The following is a 14,670-nucleotide window of genomic DNA, read 5'->3' as shown; positions in this document are numbered from 1 at the left end:
TGTGTCCACGCTTGCAAGTTCATGCTGGTTAAATGTCTAAGCATGCAACTGGTATTCAAATTTTTCAGATTTTTCCCTCGGCTAAAGGTCTTTGTGCACTTCTTACAGATAACCTTGACCTGATCATGAGGATTTTGTTCAAAAAAGTGCCACACTGCACTCTTCCTACTTTGGAAGACATTTTGCGGCCTAGCACGCTGTGCTATTTTGACCATCTGGACAAGCTGTCCAGCAACTCTTTTGATTTTTGGAACCTGTCTTTGGAGTGCTCCGGGCCTGCCAGATAACAGCTGTTGCGATGTCGATGTCTGCTGTGGATGCTCCTCCTCCTCATCTGAGCTATTGGAAGCAGCACCCTCTTCCCCCAGTGGATGCCAATCTGGGTCAACAACTGGGTCATCCATCACCTCCTCTTCAATGTCATGTGCACCTTCCTCTGTGTCACCGTGTATGGTGGTATAGTATGCGGGAAGGGGCACCTGAGTCTCATCAGGGTCAGAATCTGGCTCATTACACTGCGAGGACAATGTAGTGCTCTGAGGGAATGTACCAGCAGAATCATCTATCAGTGGCTGTGCATCAGTGCACTCCATGTCAGATTCATCTTGGCCTGGGTAATTCACCATTTCACTTGATAACCCAGGCATGGTATGTGAAAACAGCTCCATGGAGTAATCAGTTGTATGGCCTGCGTCATCCTTCAATCATGGTTGGGTGAAGGACACAAGGAAAGGTGTGGTTCATGAACATGACCCTCCAATGACGACTCAGTGCTTTTATTTTTTACAACTTCAGAAGAGGAGGCGATAGAGCTGGAGGCTGAGTCAGCAAAGTAAGCCAAAACTTTTTCCTGATGCTCTGGCTTAAAAGCGGTGTGCCAACTCCTAGAAAACTAAGCCTTCGAGGCCATGTGGAGCCAGACGATGACGCAGGCTGAACACCTCCTGCATTCGGTCCTATTTTGCTTTTGCCACTACCATCAGATCCACCACCAACACCATCATAACCAGCTGGCAACCCCCGCCCAATTCCACGGCCTCTTCCACCAGCCTTCCTCATTTTTGGTAAAAATGTACACAAAATCCCACAAACTATATAGTAATGTAAAACAAGGTACAAGGTGTATATAGGACAGGGGAGATGTCGAATTTCTGAACACACTTGTGGACACTGTTGTGTGAGGCCCAGTTAATATCACACCACTATGTCACAGGCTCAATGTCGTAGGTGTGAAAAATGTCACTATAGGAAAGGGGAGATGTAGAATTTCTGAACACACTTGTGGACACTGTTGGATTGTGTGAGGCCCAGTTAATATCACACCGCTATGTCACAGGCTCAATGTCGCAGGTGTGAAAAATGTCACTATAGGACAGGGGAGATGTAGAATTTCTGAACACACTTGTGGACACTGTTGGATTGTGTGAGGCCCAGTTAATATCACACCGCTATGTCACAGGCTCAATGTCGCAGGTGTGAAAAATGTCACTATAGGACAGGGGAGATGTAGAATTTCTGAACACACTTGTGGACACTGTTGTGTGAGGCCCAGTTAATATCACACCGCTATGTCACAGACTCAATGTCGCAGGTGTGAAAAATGTCACTATAGGACAGGGGAGATTTAGAATTTCTGAACACACTTGTGGACACTGTTGTGTGAGGCCCAGTTAATATCACACCGCTGTGTCACAGGCTCAATGTCGCAGGTGTGAAAAATGTCACAATAGGACAGGGGAGATGTAGAATTTCTGAACACACTTGTGGACACTGTTGTGTGAGGCCCAGTTAATATCACACCGCTATGTCACAGGCTCAATGTCGCAGGTGTGAAAAATGTCACTATAGGACAGGGGAGATGTAGAATTTCTGAACACACTTGTGGCCACTGTTGGATTGTGTGAGGCCCAGTGAATATCACACCGCTATGTCACAGGCAGAAATTGGCTAGTGTATGACAAACTACAAGGTGTATATAGAATTGGGCAGAATAGGAATCTCCCTAGAGTGTAGGTCTGTAAGAACAGAACATGTCCTCGACTTATCCTTACAGTGACACACAGATAGCTTCACTGTGGCCGTGATAACAGCCGTTACACGGTACTGAGAGAGGAGCGTGCACGTACACCGCTGTCCGGTGTCCGTAAAATTGTCAAGCTCCGTGTTTTTTAAGTATACGGACTGACACACGCTGTCTCTCTATAGTTTTGAATGTGATCAAACAGCAAATATACTTAACTGTTTGAAAAGCAGAGAAAACTAGAAGGTGTAGGTCTGTAAGAACAGAACATGTCCTCGACTTATTCTTACAGAGTGACACACAGATAGCTTCGCTGTGGCCGTGATAACAGCCGTTACACGGTACTGAGAGAGGAGCGTGCACGGTTGTATGGTGTGAAAAAATGCACGCTCAGTACCTCACAGGACAAAACAAAAATTTGGATTGCTTTTAAAAATGCAGCTTGCAGAGCAGTGGGAAAACAGCAATGCAGCAATCAGGAAGCCTTATAAGGCAGCCTAACAACCAACACAGCTGATCCAGCAAAATATAGCCTCCACTTGCACTGCACACACAGTGACTGGTGAGTTGTACAGGCAAAATCGCTAGTAGCAGAAGCAGTTTTTGGTGTCTTCTTCCCTGCCTAACGCTCTCCCTACAGAATCAGCAGCAGCAGCTCTCCCTATTCTGAAATCAGCATGAGTAACATGGCGGTCGGCATGCACGCCCTTTTATACCCCCTGTGACGCCCCCCAAAGCAAGCCAATCACTTGCATGCCCTTCTCAAAGATGGTGGTGACCCCTGCCTATGTCATCACGTTGCCCACAGTGTCCGTGGATCCTGATTGGCTGAAAAAGGGCGGAAAACAAACTTTTGAAATGCGACTTTGGCGCTAAAGTCACCGAGCTCGTGGCCGACCTCACCCTAGGGTCAGGTTTCGTTTCATGAAACCCGACTTTACCAAAAGTCGGCGACTTTTGAAATTTTTTGACCCGTTTCGCTCAACTTTAATGACGACTACTGGCTGGCCAGCATCCTCGATCCACGCTACAAAGGCAAATTACACAACATCATGCCACAGGAGAACCTAGAGATAATATTGGCAAACAAACAAGCAACTCTGGTAAACCGTTTGTTTGAGGCTTTCCCAGCACTCAGCAGCGGTGCTGGTTCTCTCACGAGCCGTAGTGGGCACAATGGAAGAGGTGTTCGTGGTGCACACAGCAGAAGTAGCATTGGAGACAGGGGTTTAATGACCATGTTGTGGATTGATTTCTCAAGTACCGCTCACACGACTGCTAATACTGCATCAATTAAAAGTGACAGGAGGCAGCAGTTGTCTACTATGGTTACAAACTACTTTTCCTCCCATATCAATGTTCTCTCTCACAGGTCATTCCCCTTTGACTATTGGGCCTCTTAACTGGACGCCTGACCTGAATTGGCACAATATGCCTTACTGGAGCTCGCTTGCCCTGCTGCTAGTGTATTGGGTTTCAAAGGATTTTGTCCCACCTTCCACTGATGACACATAGGTTACCAGAAAAGTGCCTCGGCTTTTTCCTCCTCTTCCTCGGACTTGCCCAATTACGCCCTTTGCAGCAGCTGAATGTCCAGCCAACACATCTGCATATGCCAATTTTTAAACCTCCCTAACTGGGCTGCCCACCCCTCCCCCAACGGCTGGGGTCAAGACCTGGCACACCCCGGCAAGAGCCGTTGCTCTGAACAGGTGGATGGGCCCACTGATGGCCGACGGCAATGGCACAGGGCCCCTAATAGTACAATACAGTGTCTCAGACGGTGGGAGGGCCCACTTGCCGACAGACAAACCAGCGTACTATGAGGGGCCCTGTGCCAGTACCGTCGACCAAGATTGTGCCCCCCCGCTTGGTCATGGCCACAGCACTTGCAAGTTGCAATACTTACCTCTCCCTGCTCCACCGCTGTGTAGTCTGGGCAGTTATATCCTTCACAGGGACGGCCACTAGAAATTTGGTGTATTGATCAATGATGGTTAAGATGTAGCTATAGCCTGTCCTGCTGGCCTATACCTTCAGATGATCAATGGCTACCATTTGAAATAGACGTCAACTTACAAGCGGATGCAGTGGTGGCCTATGATCACCTTTCACAGTTGTGATAGTCACAGACGTGTGACATTCCTGCCACCATTTTTCATAGAATCATAGAATCATAGAATCGTAGAGTTGGAAGGGTCCTCCTGGGCCATCTAGTCCAACCCCCTGCTCAAAGCAGGATTCGCTAAATCATCCCAGTCAGATGTCTGTCCAGCCTCTGTTTGAAGACTTCCATTGAAGGAGAACTCACCACTTCTCGTGGCAGCCTGTTCCACTCATTGATCACTCTAACTGTCAAAAAGTTTTTTCTAATTTCTAATCTGTGTCTCCTCCCATTCAGTTTCATCCCATTGCTTCTAGTCTTTTCTAGTCCAAATGAGAATAAAGTTGATCCTTCTACAATGTGACAGCCCTTTAGATATTTGTAGACAGCTATTAAGTCTCCTCGCAGTCTTCTCTTTTGCAAACTAAACATTCCCAAATCCTTCAACCTTTCCTCATAAGACAGGGTTTGCAGACCAGTCACCATCCTGGTCGCTCTTTTCTGAACTTGCTCCAGTTTGTTGATGTCTTTTTTAAAATGTGGTGCCCAAAACTGGACACAATATTCCAGATGAGGTCTGACCAAAGAGTAGAGGGAAATAATGACTTCACGTGATCTAGACTGTATGCTTCTGTTAATACATCCTAGAATTGCATTTGCCTTTTTTGCTGCTGCATCACACTGTTGACTCATATTCAGTCTGTGATCTATTAGTATACCCAAGTCTTTTTCACATGGGCTGTCACTTAGCCCTATTCCTCCCATTCTGTATATGCTTTTTTCATTTTTATTGCCCAGATGCAGTACTTTGCATTTCTCCCTGTTAAAAACCATTCTGTTATTTGCTGCCCACTTCTCCAGTTTATTTATATCTTTTTGAATCCTCTCTCTCTTCTCTTGTATTAGCTATCCCTCCTAGCTTTGTGTCATCAGCAAATTTAATCAGTTTACCCTCAATTCCGTCATCTAAATCGTTGATAAAGATGTTGAACAATACAGGGCCCAGGACAGAGCCCTGTGGTACCCCACTTGAGACATTCTTCCAACTGGTTGTGCAGCCATTTACGACCACTCTTTGGGTCCGATCACTAAGCCAGTTAAGAATCCACCTAACAGTTGCCTTGTCCATTCCATACTTAGTTATTTTTTCAATAAGGATTGTATGAGAGACTTTGTCAAATGCTTTACTGAAGTCAAGATATACTATATCTACAGCATTTCCTTGATCCACCCAATCAGTGATTCCGTCATGGAAGGAAATTAAGTTAGTCTGACATGACTTATTAGTTACAAACCCATGCTGACTCTGTTTAATCACTTCATTCTTATCCAGGTACTGACATACATGTTGTTTAATAATTTGTTCAAAGATCTTTCCTGGTATAGAAGTCAGACTCACCGGCCTATAGTTGCCTGGGTCCACCTTCTTCCCCTTTTTGAAGATAGGAACAACATTTGCTCTTCTCCAGTCTTCTGGCACTTCTCTTGTTCTCCAAGAATTTTCAAAGATTATGGAGAGGGGTTCAAAAATTTCTTCTGCTATCTCCTTCAGTACTCTGGGGTGTAATTCATCTGGACCTGGAGACTTGAATTCATTTAGGTTAGCAAAGTGTTTCCTCACTATCTTTCTGTTTATAGATATCCTGGATTCTTCTATTCCCTTAATAGGACAGTGAAGAACAGTTGATGTTACATTTCCTTTCTGAGAGAAAACAGATGCAAAATAGGAATTTAAAAGTTCAGCCTTCTCAACATCCTGTCTTACCATTTCATCATTTTCATCCTGTAAAAATCCTATAGCATCTTTGACTTTTCTTTTACTTTTGACATATCCCCAAAATCCTTTATTATTGCTTTTGACATCTCTTGCAAATCTCAATTCATTTTCAGCTTTGGATAATCTGATTTGTGCCCTGCAGGTTCTGCAGACAGCATTATATTCTTCTTTAGATATGCCTCCCTCTTTCCATTTTATAAACATTTTTTTCTTCCTTTTTAGCATGTGCTTAAGTTCTGTGTTCATCCATCCTGGTTTCCTTTAATGCTTCCTATTCTTCCCTCTTTTCGGAATTGTTAACAATTGTGCTTTGAGAATTTCATTTTTCAAGATTTCCCATCCTTCCTGGACATTTTTGTCTTTAAGGATATCCAGCCATTGGATCCCTCCAATTCTCTTTCTGAATCCCTTAAAATCTGCCTTTCTGAAATCTAACCTTGACGTCTGAGTCTTCACAGGTCTTCCTCCTCTAGTTATCCAAAATTCTAAAACAGCATGGTCGCTACCTCCTAGGGTCCCAGCCACTTTTACCTCCTCAACCATTTCCTCCCTGTTTATAAAGATTAGATCCAAGGCAGCAGTTCCCCTTGTTTTCTCCCCTACCTTTTGGAAGATAAAGTTGTCTGCAAGTGAGGATAAGAATTTCCTTGACCTATTAGTTTTGCCTGAGAGAGATTCCCAACAAATGTCTGGATAGTTGAAATCTCCCATGACAACTATGTCATATTTTTTGGAGAACTTAGCCATTTGATGCATAAAGAGTTCATCCATATCTTCAGCTTGCACAGGCGGCCTGTAGTAAATGCCTACAATGGTGTCCTTTCCATTGTTCTGTCCTTGTATTCTTACCCAAACAGTTTCCACAGAACTCCCAGTCTCTGAAGCTTCAATCTCTGTGCAGATATACGCGTTTCTAACATACAATGCGACACCTCCTCCTCGTTTATCAAGTCTGTTTCTTGCAAATAAGTTGTATCCTTCTAGTCTTGTATTCCAATTATGTGTATTGTCCCACCAAGTTTCAGTGATTCCAATGACATCATATTTCTTTCCCTGTGTTAGTAGTTCCAATTCTCCTTGTTTGTTGCCCATGCTTTGTGCATTAGTATAGAAACATTTTAGTTTGTGATAGGTTTCTCTTTCTCCAATATTTTTATTAGTTAGATTCTTTTGTCTTTGTTCTTCCTTTCCACTTCTAATAGCACAGTTCTCAATAGCATTTGTCAGGTGTATGGCTTTTTCTGGTCTTTTGCTTCCCTTCCCATGTTGTTCTAGTTTAAAGCTCTCCTTACAAGTTTAGCAAGGCGACTTCCAAATACATGCTTTCCAGTCTTCGTAAGGTGCATCCCGTCTCTAGCAAGTAGTCCATCGTATAAGTAATTCACTCCGTGATCCAGAAATCCAAATTGTTGCTGACGGCACCATCGACGTAGCCAGTTGTTCACCTGCAGAATCTTATTCCACCTCCTTGTTCCATGGCTATCCACTGGGAGGATGGAAGAGAAGACCATCAATGTCTCCTCTCAAGCCAATCCAATAGAATCACCTACAGCCTGTGGCTTCTGTCTTTTGCACTTCAAAATGACCAGACACATCATGATAGGCAGTGAGGACCATGGATACATCTGTCCCTGTGATCACAATTTGATGGAGACGAGTAACAGTGATGTGATCCACGCTACTGCGATAAAGCAATCCTTTCTTCACAAAGAACCTTTTTCACTTTCTCCACAGACACAGTAATTGAGGGTCTGCATCGCCACTGCAACATCTACCGGGAGGTTTTCCCGCGATGAGTAATTCCAAAATTTCTGCTAACACTCGACTTTGCATCTATACTTCTATCCACTTAATTTCCAGTACCGGAGATTCTTGACTGGCTTACTGAGATTGAAGTATATACCAAGATTTAAAAGTACCACAAAACTGTATACTGGTGTACGCTATGAATACCTTTCCCTTTTTCTACTTTTTTAATTCTGGTGTAATACATAGTGAGCCTGTGAGTGTGTGTGTCTGACTCCGGAAGTATAGACGGAAATGTAACTCTTGACTGGTCACACCTGGTATGTGCTGATACAGTACCTTGTTTCAAAAATTTGTATTAAGGTATCATCTGTAGGATAACCAACTGTGGGGGGGGGACCCTCTTCTTGCCACAGACAAACACGAGACTGAGACAGAGTGTGTATTGAACAGGTCCGTTTTTAGTGCCCATCCTTCTGTCGACAACAGCAATTCACCACAGCCGTTTCACATTTCTCTGTACACAGGCCCCGGTACCTTCACTTCCTTTGTAACTATAATCGTGGCATCCTCTGTGGCTCTTCCACTGTGGCTGGCCTATGCCCAACCACCACAGCGCTGCACCAGTCTGAGCACACCGTCTGTATGATAACCCCAGGCCATCTTCGTCTGCGGCTACCATCCTCTGGGCCACCCCCCGTGACCTCCTCAACTGTCAGTCCTCTCTGGAGCCTTTCCACTGTCTCTATTTCCTCAGCAGAACTTCCTCTTTACTGTGCTCCCTTCGCTGACTGACTCTTCCAGAACCTTCCCTCAGCCTTTTATACTTTCAGTTCTGGTAACTCCGCCCACCATCACCTAACAGTTTCTCTGACCAATAGCAGTTATTCAGCCCCACTCCTACACTCTCCACTGCCCTCCAATGGGCAAGCTAAAACACTGCACCCTTTCTCTTTATCTTAGTGGTTTCACACCTACATTGTGCTACACCTCTGCTTCTCAATACAGGCTAGTTTGTCTGTCAGTCCACCTTCCCTACATCATCCATAGTGAGTGAGCGTGTGTGGGTTACGCCTTCTATATATACGGTGAATCGGAGAAACAAATTTTTACACTATACTCGATACAGCTTGCATCTTGTTATACAGTACCTTTGTTTGACATTTAGCATTACGTTCAAATCCATACTGTGTAAGCGTCTGAGAGTGACTACGGGACTATTTATACGGAGATTTCAATTGTACCCTAAAAAATATATACTTGCTATCTTGTTATCCAGGAGCTTTTTTACAACATTTTTTATTTTGGTCAAAACCAAACTGAGTGAGCGTCTGAGGGTGACTACGGAAATATATACCGATCTTAAAAAGGAGAAAACGGAGTAACGGATACAAAATATATGCAAAAGTATAAATTTTATTAGTACTCACATCAAGTGCTGACAAGTATACAAGTTGACTAAAATAGGGGGGATAAGCCCCAATGATACAACAATCAGGACAGACAAGGACAGGGTAAATAAAATGATACCAGTGCTCGAAATCTACATGGCACAACGTTCAGTCAGCCCATGGGCATTGCACATAACAGACATATGTCTAATGGTAAAAGATAGTCAAATATGGCATACTCAATTAAATGTGTATTGTACATAGTTGTACATGTCTAGAGCGCCAAAAAAAAAAAAAAAATAAAACTCCCTTGATAAAGCGCCTGTGGCGGGCGTGAAACGTACGTCGGGTGTCGTTGCATGGGCCTTCACCTCCTCTGCTCCCCGGTAAGCAGCCTGCCTTTACTTGTTTCCACACTTCGGTCATTTGGACCGCTGGGCGGGTCGTCTCCCGGGTTCTCTCTGGCATAATTGCGCAGTTTTGATATGCTGATACATATGTTATTTACTATTTAAGAATCCTTTCACATGTCATTGATTCATTTATGTTCAGTGTCCATTGGACTTGCACATTGACCCCTCTGGATGTTTTTTTTTTTTTTTTTTTTGGCGCTCTAGACATGTACAACTATGTACAATACACATTTAATTGAGTATGCCATATTTGACTATCTTTTACCATTAGACATATGTCTGTTATGTGCAATGCCCATGGGCTGACTGAACGTTGTGCCATGTAGATTTCGAGCACTGGTATCATTTTATTTACCCTGTCCTTGTCTGTCCTGATTGTTGTATCATTGGGGCTTATCCCCCCTATTTTAGTCAACTTGTATACTTGTCAGCACTTGATGTGAGTACTAATAAAATTTATACTTTTGCATATATTTTGTATCCGTTACTCCGTTTTCTCCTTTTTAAGATTAGCATATGGAGTGGTAATCCATGCACAAGGCGTTTTTGGACCATGGTCACCGCCTTGTCTCGTTCTCTGATACTGGGCATTATCATATATGGAAATATATACCGATAGTTTCAATTTGGCCAACACTGAATACAGCAGAACGCTTCTTATACAGTAACCTTTTTAGCTATTTAGATTCTGGTGTAATCCATAATGAGCCTGCAAACGTCAGTCTGTTACTCCGGCAATATATTTGGAACTTTAAGATTACCCCAACACTGTATACAGCTGTACGCTTCTGTTACATAACCCATTAACAGCTTTTCATAATCTTGTGTAATCCATACTGGGCCTGAGAGCGTTTGTGTCTGCCTCCTGAAATGTATACGGAGAATCAGAATGTTTACACTATACTATATATACCTTGTATCTGGTGATACTGTACTCTTTTTTAACTTGTTATTTTATTGGGTAATCCATACTGAGCCTGTGAGCGTCTGTGTATGCCTCATGAAATATATACGGAGATTTACTGTTATCCCTATACTGTATAGAGCTGTACGCTTCTGATACAGTACCATATATCTGCTGCTATTTTGGGTCCATTTTCAAAAACATGAGGAAGTATGGTAGAAGAGGACACGGATGTGGTCGTTGAGGGCCAGCTGGTACTGATGGTGGTGGTGGTGCATCTGCTGGTAGTGCCAAAAACACAATAGCAGCTAAGGCAGGAGGTGTTGAGCCAGTGTCATGGTGTAGCTCTGGAAGGCCTGTAAGGCACCCTTTTCTGGGAGTAGGTAGACTGCTTTTAAAGCCGGAGTATCAGGAACTGTTTGTGGCTTACATTGCTGAAACAGCCTCCAGCTCTATCGCCTCCTCTTCTGAAGTTGTAAAAAATGCAAGCACTGAGTCATAACTTTAGGCTTCTGGTCAGGAGCAACCCCTTTCCTTGTTTCCTTCACCCACACCAAAAGTGAAGGATGTGGAAGCACACATCTCAGATTACTCCATGGAGCTCTTTTCACATACCATGCCTGGGTTAATTAAAAATAGGGCCCATCATGTACTGGAGCAATGTAAATGGGGCAGATCAGACTCTGGAGCAGCATCTAAGGGGCACAATATACACTGGAGCATTACAAATGGGGCCCATTATATATGGAGCATTATTGGAGCCCATCATACACTGGAGCATCATCCATGAGGCCCATCATGTACTGGAGCAATGTAAATGGGGCAGATCAGACACTAGAGCAGCATCTAAGGGGCACATTATACACTGGAGCATTACAAATGGGGCCCATTATATATGGAGCATTATTGTAGCCCATCATACACTGGAGCATCATCCATGAGGCCCATCATGTACTGGAGCAATGTAAATGGGGCAGATCAGACACTGGAGAAGCATCTAAGGGGCACATTATAGACTGGAACATTACAAATGGGGCCCATTATATATGGAGCATTATGTGGAGCTCATCAGATACTGTATGGAACATTATATGTGACTAATTATTTGGTATGGAGAAATATATGGGGCTCATTATTCTGTATGGCGCACAATGTGGTGGCCATAATACTGTATGGAGTAATATACTGTCCTGTTTTTGAGCTATTGTACAATTTAAAATAGATCAGTCATGTCATGTAAGGAGTGAAGTATGTGTCATTGTACTATACCTATATTTCTGTGGCGTATTGGAGCATCATGAGTTGTGGTATGTGTTAAAGGGGCGCACTGACACTCTTTGGCCCAGGGCACACGAAAACCTGGAGCCAGCCCAACCCCCCCACAACTTTAGCCAAATATCCCACAGTTTTCAATGCATAACTATTATTAGGAAGCAAATTAAGGTTTCTTGTTTCAGTCGGCCTCTGAATTTTCTCTATAGTTGGCCGATTTCGTTTCATGAAACCCGACTCGACCCGAAAAAAGGCAAAGTTGCTCATCTCTACCCCTGAGGAATCCTTGTGGTATGCGACTATAGTGAGGGAGATCGCCATCTACTGGCCGGGCGCAATCAGGTGAAACCAACATGTACCGGAAAGGTTTCAGGAGAGGCAGTTTCACGTGCTGATGTAGATCATGTAACTCATGAGATGGAGCCCTGGGATATAAAAGTCTTGCGCGACAAACCTCAGGAGGAGTTGGAGCCAAAAGCAGGAGAGGAGAAGCCACAGACCTGGAATGGCGTGGAGGCCGGCATGATCGGCTTCAGCAGGATGCCTAACCAACAGAGTGTCCAGTTAAGGGACGGACTGTTCTTGAGGAGACCTGGAGGCCAGACTTCGTCAGTCAGGGGTCGAGTCCCAGTCTCTCCGGGCCCAGCAGAAACTCGCCAAAGGTCAGGCAGTGAGGAGGCAACGTCACCGGAGTCACAACTGCGGCTGCATTGAAACGTCATGAGGAAACAGGGCCGTTACTGCCAGCCTTGGTATACAGTGTCAGGATTGGCTGAGGTTAGGAAGACAGATTGGGAGGAGGTCGTTGGAGGTCCGACATCCAATACACCCAACTCAGGATACCATTTAGTGGACATTCCAGGTTACTGCATCTCAGCTGCAGTACTTATGAATGGCCATTATGAAGTGTAAGGACTTGTTATGTTCTGGCTCTATACACGGTGAACTTCCAGCAACTGCAGGTATCAGCTTATTAGTGTGAGGTGTTCGGTATCGAACTTCCAGCAATCAGATATTGATATCCTATGCTAAAAATAAATCAGTAATATCTTAGCATGAGACAGCCCTCTTAAAAATATATAGCACGGCTCTTTGCAGACACAAACATCACTGATCCCACCAGGACTCACAACATAAATTCCATATCAGTATGTCTCTTGAGTGTGTGAGGAAACCGGAGAACCCGGAGGAAACCCATGCAAACAAGGGGACAATATACAAACTTCTTCAGATGTTGTCCTTGGTGGGACTGCATTAACTAAAGCTTTATATCTATAATAATTGAGTATCTCAAAAGAATTGATATGGTTGTTGTCACATCCGCACATGGGTATGTCCGGCGGGCGGCACAACATATAGGAACAACGGGATGATAAAGGAAGAGGAAGGCCCTCATGCTAGGGAGAGGGGGATGGGACACCTCCTGACACCGACCTGTGTCTGTCCCTAAGTTCCCCCTACCGCCCTATATGGGTCCTTCCACCTTCCACCGTCACGTACCTTGTCCCTTGCTCTCACCTCTGCTATCCCTGACTAGTGCACTGGCCTGTAAGTTTGCTAGCCTCACCACTGCCAGTAATACAACACCGGAAAAGAGACAAACAAGGGATAGACAGAAGAATATAACTCATCTCCAAATCTGCTGCTAAGCTCTGCAGCAGTAGAATAAATGGCACCTGGAAAACTGGACGCCAACTGCGGCAATACCACAGTCACAGGAAAGCTCCAACACCTAGCTGGTCTGCAAAGAAGTAAACTTTATAACCGATGATCAGCTGATGGGGCATGTGACTATTTAAAGGGAGCTACGAGTGGTTACCAACCAACATCAGCTGACCAGCCTAAAAGAAGCTGCCAGCAATAGACAGACATTAACTCTTACTGGACCAAAGGAAAAAAACTACATTTAAATTCCAGCAGACCCTGAGCTGCCTTAATGATTTGTGATAGTTGTGCACCATTCCAATGACCTGACAATCATTTTGCCTATTTTAAGGTAGCACTGTGTATCTTGCATTTCTTACCTTTTTCATGTTGTATATGCCAATGGTCACTGTGGAAGGAAAAAAAGCAAAAATACCATATTAGAAATTTTTCATTTGTGAAAAATAAAACATGATGCTGATGTGATCTAATTTCAAATGCACCATACTGTATATTTACAGATCATTGTGACACCATCAGTGGCTTCTGAGACCCAATGTGTGCTTCTCCATCAGGTAACTGCTACACATACTATACAGATGAGAATATTGATTTTAAATTAAAAGAATTATGGGCTAATTTTCCCAAAAATTTCAAATTTGCCAGAACTTTATTTTTTAACATTTGATTTGCATGGATCCAGCAAAAAACCTGCCTGCCAGACAAAATTTTGCTGAAATAAAACTTTAAACTCAACCTTCCTCTGCCTGTTATTACACTGCCTCCACAGCCACCACAGCTTCCCAATCCAGAAGCATGTTGCCTTCCCCATGCAAATGCGTGAGGACAATAAAAGGCGTAAGATTGGCCTCATCATTGACAAGGAGTGACAGTAGAACAGAAGACCGATACAGTGGATTGGAGATCAGGGGTGGTGAAGACATAATAAGAGGCATAAGAATCTGTGAGAACTGATAAGTCATAGTTTTTTGGCACAACACACTGCACTAAAAATTTACAACCTAAGTTTTTTCCTCAACTCTGACAAAATGGATAGAGCTTGGGCAAGACGGAGATGTGAAAAACCCCACTCATCATAAAAATATTTCTTATGCCTTCCTTACGCCACAAATCTTACAGTAGTCAAGTACTAAAGTAAGATTTGTAGTGGGGCGAACACAGAGGTACACTCCAAATGTAACAAGAGCCTAATTTTTTTTTGCTATTAAGTGATTCTATTTTTTAATGACACCAATCATTTTCTAATCTATATCTACCGGTCTCAATTATATAGCAATCTCTTCAGTGAATATAAGCATTGCTTTATTTTTGTGACCATCGCAAGGATCATCCTTAACATTTCAAAGTGTCACTTAGATAAGAAATGACAAGGTCATCT

General features: G+C 43.6%; 1 protein-coding gene across 1 annotated transcript in view; it reads right to left on the bottom strand.

The window, feature by feature from the left end:
- CLNK (cytokine dependent hematopoietic cell linker) overlaps positions 1–13,676 on the bottom strand; it is a 102,607-nt gene extending 88,931 nt beyond the window's left edge. Inside the window, exon 1 of the mRNA XM_073574741.1 lies at positions 13,652–13,676. The gene's annotated coding sequence lies outside the window, so the exon portion shown is untranslated. The remainder of the gene's footprint in view (positions 1–13,651) is intronic.
- Between the last annotated feature and the right edge of the window lie 994 nt (positions 13,677–14,670).

This window comes from Dendrobates tinctorius, unplaced genomic scaffold (assembly GCF_039654945.1).
Source record: "Dendrobates tinctorius isolate UK_male_01 unplaced genomic scaffold, ASM3965494v1 ptg000039l, whole genome shotgun sequence".
Taxonomy (NCBI): domain Eukaryota; kingdom Metazoa; phylum Chordata; class Amphibia; order Anura; family Dendrobatidae; genus Dendrobates; species Dendrobates tinctorius.
The sequence above is the reverse complement of the archived record's forward strand: the minus strand, read 5'-3'. Positions and strand labels throughout refer to the sequence as shown.